We start from the raw sequence: 8328 nt of genomic DNA on the forward strand, positions 1-8328 counted from the left end.
AGAAAAATAGCTTCAAATTAAAAATAAATAAATACAAAAATAATAAACCAACAAATCAACACAAAGGCCTGGTGAAATAAAGTGATCTTTACAGAGCATTGGAATGTCTGAGGTGCATTTCTTTTTAGGACAGGTGTAGAGAATATATATCCCTCCAGATGTTGTTGGACTATAACTCCCATCAGCCCCAATCAGCATGGCCGATGGTCAAGGCTAATGGGACTTGAGTCCAATAATGTATGGAAAGCCAAAGTTTCCCCACTCTGGTGTAGGACATAGGAGTCTCAGGCAAGGGGGCATTCTACTCCCTATGCCCCACTCCCAGAAGGTCCTGTCCTTTATCTCTGGGCAGTTCATGCAGCAGTAGAAGGTGGTTCTTAATTTGCTAGGAGGTGCAGCCTATCGTATATTTAAAAATTGTTTACTAGTGCTGCAAACATGCTCTAATGAAGCCCTATCAACAAGATAATCTAAGGTGAACAATAAAATTGCCTCCTTTTTGCACATTTGCATCTGGTCAATAAACAATGAAACTTTGGGTGAGAGAAACTAAATAGCACCAGAGCATGAAAAAGATTGCCTCAAACAGTACAACTTGCAGCGTTCTCCACTGAGGTTTCCGGTGCCCTTCCTGTGTCAATTGCAACACCCTCCCAACTTCAATTTGCTTTAAATTTGAAATGGCTCATTAGCCTTCCAGTTTTACCTCTTTCTCCTCCTTGCCCTGTGGCTGGATAGAGAGAGGCCTCATCACCCACATACCTGCCGGGCCCCATATTAAGCAGAAATTAATTTCCTTGCAGGCGTCTCATGGACGCCCTTCACTCCTGTGTCACTCATAGCTTGGCAGGTGCTGATGAAAATTATCTTTATGACATCCGTGTAACGCTAGAGTGTCAGGGAGGGTTATTATCTCTGAGACACACTAACAAGAGGCCAATCACACAAACACATTACTGAGGGCAGGGAAGGTTCCTGCAAGGTCACTCGGTCCATCTTTCACAGCTGTATCAGGATTAGTGCAGGGTGTGGGATGTGCTTAGACACTTTGTGATTACATCTTTGGGGGCAGTTTTATTGGGTGAGGGCTAACTGTAATAAGTGGGGTGCAAATGACCCTCAGTGTATCAATTGAAAACAGGGGAATGTATAATTATAACTGGAGGTGCTGTTGAGCTTCTCCTGTATAAGACTTGGAAAGGAATGGAAACTAAGATCTACAAGACCCAGAATGTTTTTCTTCTCCATGTCTTCAAGGAGTTTTCTGGCCTTAGGCAAAGGGCAAGAAGACTCCCCTCCCTCTTCCACACACAGAAGCTGGCACATACAACTTGCTCAGGACAGGACACCATATTCCACCACTGCACCTGAGACAGCAGGCCAGTTTAGGTAGAGGCCAGGATAGGACAAGCTATGTGACATCCATAGATCTGTCATCCAACTGAAGGAATGGCCAGGGGGCTTAGAAGAAAAAGGCAAGGGGTTGTCACTGCTGCCTCCCAGAATCTACTGCCTTAGGTGGTTGCATCACTATGCTGAATGGTATGGCTGGACCTGCTGACAGGTAAAAATTAAGATGCTGCAAAGACACACACAGAAGGGATCTGTGTAAGAGGTGAGGGAAGTCAGTCCTCCTCAGGTCGTCCATTGGGTATTAGCTGTACCAACCATAACCTCAGTTTTTGCCCCTACAACATTTATCCCAACCAGCCAAAAATTTCCTTTTTTTTTTTAAATTTTAATTTTTATTTTTATTACAAACATACAAAATACAACATACAAAGAAAAAGAAAAGATTACCTAACAAAAAATAAGAAAGACACACGATAAGAAAAAAGAAAACAGTAAAAAAGAAATTATATACAAATACACGTAGTGAGAAAAAAAAAAAAGATTTCCAATCATACCCTTGCAAAACAATTAACTTCCATTTACCTCAGCTTTGGATTAAATATTCCGTACAATTCTTCTGCAGTTATTTACAATTTGTCTTTACATGTCATAGGAGTTAAACATCGTCTACTGTTAAATTATTAATTCCAAGATTATTCTCAAGATATCTTACATATTTAGTCCAATCCTCTTTCTTTTTAACGGAGTTATCCCGCCTAATATATTGTGTAAGTCTCGCCAATTCCAAGTATTGAAAGAGTTTCACCTGCCACTCTCCCGTTGTGGGAACTTCAGAGGATTTCCATTTTTTTGCTATTAGTATCCTCGCTGCAGCAGTGGCGTATTGGAAAAACGTCTGGTCCGTCTTTTTTATTTCCTCCCCAATCATCCCTAAGAGGAAGGCTTCGGGTTTCTTGGGGAAGTTATACTTCAGGATTTTTTTTAGTTCTTCGTAAATTTGTCCCCAGAAACCCTTCACCTCCTCACAGGTCCACCAAATATGGAAATTAAATATGACAGGAGAAAGGTGGACGTATGAGGACCTTTTAATAAAATCAGAAGAAGGGTGGAAGTTAAGACCGCTTGAAGAGCTGAAAGAAAAAATTAAGGACTGGTTCCACCTGCACCAAATTAATGCATTATGGAGTGAACATAAGAGAATAGGTATGGGTAATAATAAATCTAGATTTCAAGTGGAGATACTAGAGAGCAATAATAAACTACTCTCCAAAATGTACAGGCAACTACTGGAACGCGAAAATAAGGAGGAGGTGGTTAAAGAGGTTATGATTAAATGGAATAAAGACCTAGGATACGAGATAGGATATAACAAATGGCAAACTCTCTGGAAGAAAGGCATGAGATTTACAGCGTGTGCTGCCTTACGTGAGAACCTAGATAAGATGGTGCACCGTTGGTACCTGACTCCGGCAAGAATAGGGAGGATGTATAGAACAGCAGATAATACTTGCTGGAGGTGTAAAAACAGAGTAGGGACCTTTTTCCATATTTGGTGGACCAGCCAAAAATTTCCAAGGGTATTGTTATTATTATTTATGAATCATCTCTCTCTCTGTGTGATGAGGTAGAGCTGATGAGTACGCCTGGAGGGAGGGGTGCAACTGCAGAGGGGTTGTGGCTGGGGGAGAGCTCCAAGATGGAGGGTAAGGCTCATACCAGTGAAAGGTGATGGTGGTGGAGTGCGAGGTCAGTCAGAAAACCTAATGCTCATGGGTGGTGGGAGCTGGAGCACATTATTACAGGTGATGCCTGCCCAGTAAAATTCAGAGTGGGAAAGGCAATGACTATTTCTTTGAATTAATTGTTTCTAATAGCACAGTTCATTCTGTGCATTAGTTTAGCATTACCAGATGTCCCTGGTTTCCAGGGACAGTCCCCGGATTTGCAAATCTGTCCCCAGGAAACATGGCACCAGCAGCCTCAACAGCTCAGAGCCAGCCTGGTAGCGCTGTTGGCTCTGGCTGGCTTCAGGAGCTGCTTGCTGCTGTGGCGCCCGCCATTTTTTCTCGCCAGAAGTTCCCATATGATGTTTCTTGTGTGCAACACATCATATGGGGACTTCTGGTGAGGGAAAATGGCAGGCGCCAGCGAGCAGCTCCTGAAGCCAGCCAGAGCCAACTGCGCTACCAGGCTGGCTCCGGGCTGCTGACTGTCGCTGCTGCTGCTGCTGCTGCTGCCTCTACCAGTGCCAAAGGGGAACCAGGGACATCCAGCGGTACATATCTCCTGCCCTTTGTTTTAACGGATTAGGGGAGGTTTAGGAGTCCCGGGCGGGCGGTGCGCCATTGCCCAGAAGGGGTGCAAGGTGCATAGTTTCTCTGCTGGGAACATAATAGGTGCATAGTTTCTCTGCTGGGAACATAAACATAAATGCTCAGAATTTAAAAAAAAAACCTGGCCAATGGCGCATCACCCGCCCATGACTCCCAAGCCTCCCCCGATCTCCTGCCCCCTTCCTCCTTTGTTTTGACTGATCGGGGGAGGCTCGGGAGTCATGGCTGGCCAGCCGTTGCCAAGTTTTTAAAAAACTCTGCGCATTTATGTTTCACAGGGTGTGAAAGAAGGGCTTTGCACCTTTATACAATATGCATGTGTGCTTGGGCCCAGGGTCTTTTGCCTCACCATCCCCACTACTGACTCCCTGTTGCTATGCAGCTTCAAAAAAAGAGGGGGGAGTCCCTGGATTCATTGAAAAAAATCTGGTAGCCATACATTAGTTCCTTGGGGTTCTATCTCCTGGAACTTTAGCTAAGCTTTGATTGCAATGTCCCATTGCAAAATCCCTTCCCTGTGGCATTTGCTGCCTCCTCTTTCTCTCCCTTTTGTGATGTATCTCTCCACCTTTCCCGCACAGCCCTCTAGAATCAGTTTTAATTAATGATAATTAAACATGACATGACATTGGGTGCCATTTAAGGATCAGGAGGTGCTCTGGCGACAGTAAGCTTAGCTGTGTCGGTACATTTCAACACAGTGACATTCGGGAAAGGGTCACTGCTGCTGCACTAAGACAGGGGAATTCTTCCTCATACTCTTTTCTGTTGCAACCCAGAGATTTCAGGATGGTAAAAAGTTTCATCAGAAGGGCTAATTTGAGAAGAAAATGGAGGAGGATAGAGGCTCAATGATGGCTCCTCCAAATACTCTGATGTCAAATCCTATGGCCATAGAATCAGTCACAATTCTCTTTGCCTCTAAGCATTCAGCTTGGGAGCCAGACAGTGGCTCAGTTTGTCCAGTGACCTCCAGTTCAGTTACTGATTCCTGCTTTAAATTCTCCTTGTAGAAAACTGGCAAAGAGATGTAGCTCTGGAAAGGAGCACATCTTTTCCATGCAAAAGGTCCCAGGTTCAACCTCAAGCATCTCCAGGAAGTGTTGGGAACAACCCAGATAGCCAGCCAGCCATTGTAGATAATACTGATCTAAATGGACCTATGGTGTGACAAGGTATGTGACAACTTCCCATTCCACTTGGAGTCCTGCCTTCTTCTCATTAATTTACTAAGTCTACATGAATCTTCCTTTCTTATCTAAACATATGAAGTAGTGTCATACTAAATCAGACCATTGAGCAATCTAGCCTGGTTTCGACAGTTCTGGCTAGCAGCCACTCTCTGGTGTGCTACATAGAAGTTTTCAACATTCCCTACTCCCTGATCATTTAAACTGCAGATATTGGGATTGAAACTAAGGCTATTGGCTTACAAGGCTGGTGTTCCTCCACCTCCCAAGATGGGTATAAAGGAAAGAAGGCCATTGATGGGTTAATATATGTAGATATGAAGCTTAGATACTGTATGTCATCACTTTAATTATTTATCTGCATCCTGAATTATTATTGAGCTTCTTCTTCTTTGCATATATGCACCCTCCTAGATTTCACAGATGAAAAAGACAGACACCTTTGTTTAATTGTAACATCCTTATCTCAAACCAAGGATCAAACCAAAGATTGGCCAATTGGGGCGGAGAGATCTTCCTAAGAATGTCCCATGGGAACAACATGGCAGAGCATCATTCCCATGGGGTTTCCCATCTCAGATTTCAAAGAGACCGTTGTCAGACCTGCTAAGTGTAGCAAAGCCACTCCTTGAAGCAATGCCAAATCTCTCTCTCTCTTTCTCTCTATCTCTCTTACACACACACACACACACGGTATACCCAATTATTAGTCATCTGATTTTCAAATAAGCCCACAATTCACAGGTGCTTTGAATTTGTCTATCCACCAGTGAAAGTCACAAATATCCACCTCCTTCTTCTTTCACAGGGGTGGGGAGTATTTGGCCACAGCTTCAAAGTTCATAATGTATTTATTTATTTAATGAACGCCTCTCCTGCCCTTCAGAAGCATTACCTCATAAAGGGTAGAAGTGAACCTGAGTGCAGTCATGGTTACAAAGAAGCTGTCTTATAGCAAGTCAGACTATTGGTCCATCTCACTTAGTGTTGTCTTCACTGATTGGCAGCAGCCGCCTAAGATTCCAGGGTCTTTCTCAGCCACAACTGTAGATAACAGGGATCAATTCCAACACTGTGATCCAGTGATTCTGTAGATGCCTGGGACTTCTTGCATGAAAAGCATGTGCTCTGCTAATGAGATACAGTGTTCCCCTTCTTTAAGATATCTGTACCACAGTTTTTTGCAGGATTAAAATTGGACACTAAGGCTGCATTCACATGGTGCTTTATTCCATTTGGCCGACATTCTCGTACTAATTTCTACATTATATTTGACTTTGTTTTTCCTGGAAGCAAATAGCCCAGAAATGAGCAGCAACTTTGCATTGTATCCCACTGTATTTCTGGAAGTGGGTTTGACTTCGTGTCATTGCATGAAGAGCACTGCACTATAGAGAAGAGCCCCCAAATATCAGAAGCCCCACCCCACAATAACTCCAATCAAGCTTTTCAGTGTGACTGTACTTGTTACATGGAAGAGCAGCCCAGCTGAGATACAACAGGTGCCCAATATTTGTACTTTCCTAAAACAACTAAAGACATTTTTGTTTAAACGAGTTTCTTCAACAGGGTGAAAATGTCTCCGACTTAGGTTCAAAAACAATACAAAATAAACACATATTTTAAAATTATTGTCATTGTAATGTTTTTAAAGCTGTTGTTGTTGTTGTTGTTTAAGTGTGTTAGTTGCTTTATTTTGCCCGGGACAACCCAAAGCAACTTTTATGCAAATCTCCTTGAGACTCATGTGGAAGCTGATTCATACATTAATATAACCATAAATTAATAAACACAAACACACTGTGATGGGACGATGAGCTGCTTGTGCGTAAAATGCAAGTCCCTCAGAGTTTGATCAGGTTTTCAAACCTCTGCCTGTGACGGAGCCCCTCCAGCATGGCTGCGTCAATCACTAGTAGAATCCGAAAGTGGCTGCTTTCGGAAACGTTTCCAACATAAAAGCTCCTTAACGGAAACACGTCGTCTGGCCTCTCGGCGTGACAGTTTCCGTCGAGGTGTGGGTGTCCCTATAGGAGGTCCTGAGACCTCCCCACTGGTTTCGCTTGAAGCGTCTCTGAGCCATCCCTCCGACTCACTTTCCCTTGGAGTTCTTGCTCGCCCTCTACTGGTTCCCTCTTCCGCTGCTACTGCTCTCTCAACCTCAGGGAGCCTTTGCACCTGCGGCGCTTTAGATGTCAGTTCCCTGACATCCACCTCCCCTCCAGGGCCCCCTTCACCCCCTCCCGTCTCCTCTCCTACTGGCGGTGAGGAGGTAAAACCCCTGAAAGAACCTCCCTCATCTTCCGACGTCGCGAACACTTCCTTCCACTTGTTGCTGTTCCTACTCTCTAGGTACTCTTCGTCATCAGAGTCCACTCCATCTTCCAACTCCGACTCCGCGAACCCTTCCATTTCCTCTTCCTCATCGGTGGTGCCGAAATACTCCCTCCTAAACCTTGCTATAGGCTGAGGTTTCCTCGGGAACCTTTGGTGGAACGTTTCTGTTAAAACCTCGTCATTGACTTCCTCTGCACTTACCCAGGTGTTTTCTGACTCCGGTTCCCCTTCCCACGCCACCAAATACTCCACCTGATTACCCTTCCACCTGGAATCGAGGATTTCCGCTACATGGTTGCGGCGTTCCCTCTCTTCCAAGGCTGGTCCCCTGACGTGCTCCCCTTCACGTCCCCCCCTGTATGGTGACAGTAACGACCTGTGGAACACTGGGTGCAATTTCATGTGGTTGGGTAATCGGAGTTTGAAAGCTACCGGGTTGACCTGCTGAATCACCTCAAAGGGTCCCAATCTTCTGGGCCTCAGTTTCTTACAACCCCCTTTGAACGGCAACCCTTGGGTTGACAACCACACTTGATCCCCCACCCTTATGGTTTCACCTTCCCTTCTGTTCTTGTCTGCCTGCTTCTTATATTGTGCCTTGGCCCTTTCTAAGTTGAGCTGGAGCTGCTGATGGATGGCTTCCATCTCTTCTACAAAATGTTCAGCCGCTGGAACGCTCCATCTCTCCCCTCCTTCCCCTGGAAATGCCCTGGGGTGACACCCGTAATTAGCCAAAAAGGGACTCATCCCTGTGGACACATTCTCCGCATTATTGTAGGCAAATTCTGCCAACGCCAACTTTTCGACCCAATCGTTCTCTCTGTCATTGACATAACACCTAAGATATTGTTGAAGAATGCCATTTGCCCTTTCCGCCTGCCCGTTGGTTTCAGGGTGCCGGGCAGTTAAAAAATTAACTTCCACGTGTAGCAAGCTCATGAGCTTCCTCCAGAACCTGGAAGTAAATTGTTTGCCTCGATCTGAGATCACCCTCGAGGGAGCCCCGTGCAACCTAAAGATATGTTCCACAAACAACTTCGCCGTTTCTTCCGCTGTGACTGCATGTGAGCATGCTACAAAATGGCACATCTTAGTTAACAGGTCTACTACTACCA

Source organism: Podarcis melisellensis (assembly GCF_964234715.1).
Source record: "Podarcis melisellensis genome assembly, chromosome: 13".
NCBI lineage: Eukaryota > Metazoa > Chordata > Lepidosauria > Squamata > Lacertidae > Podarcis > Podarcis melisellensis.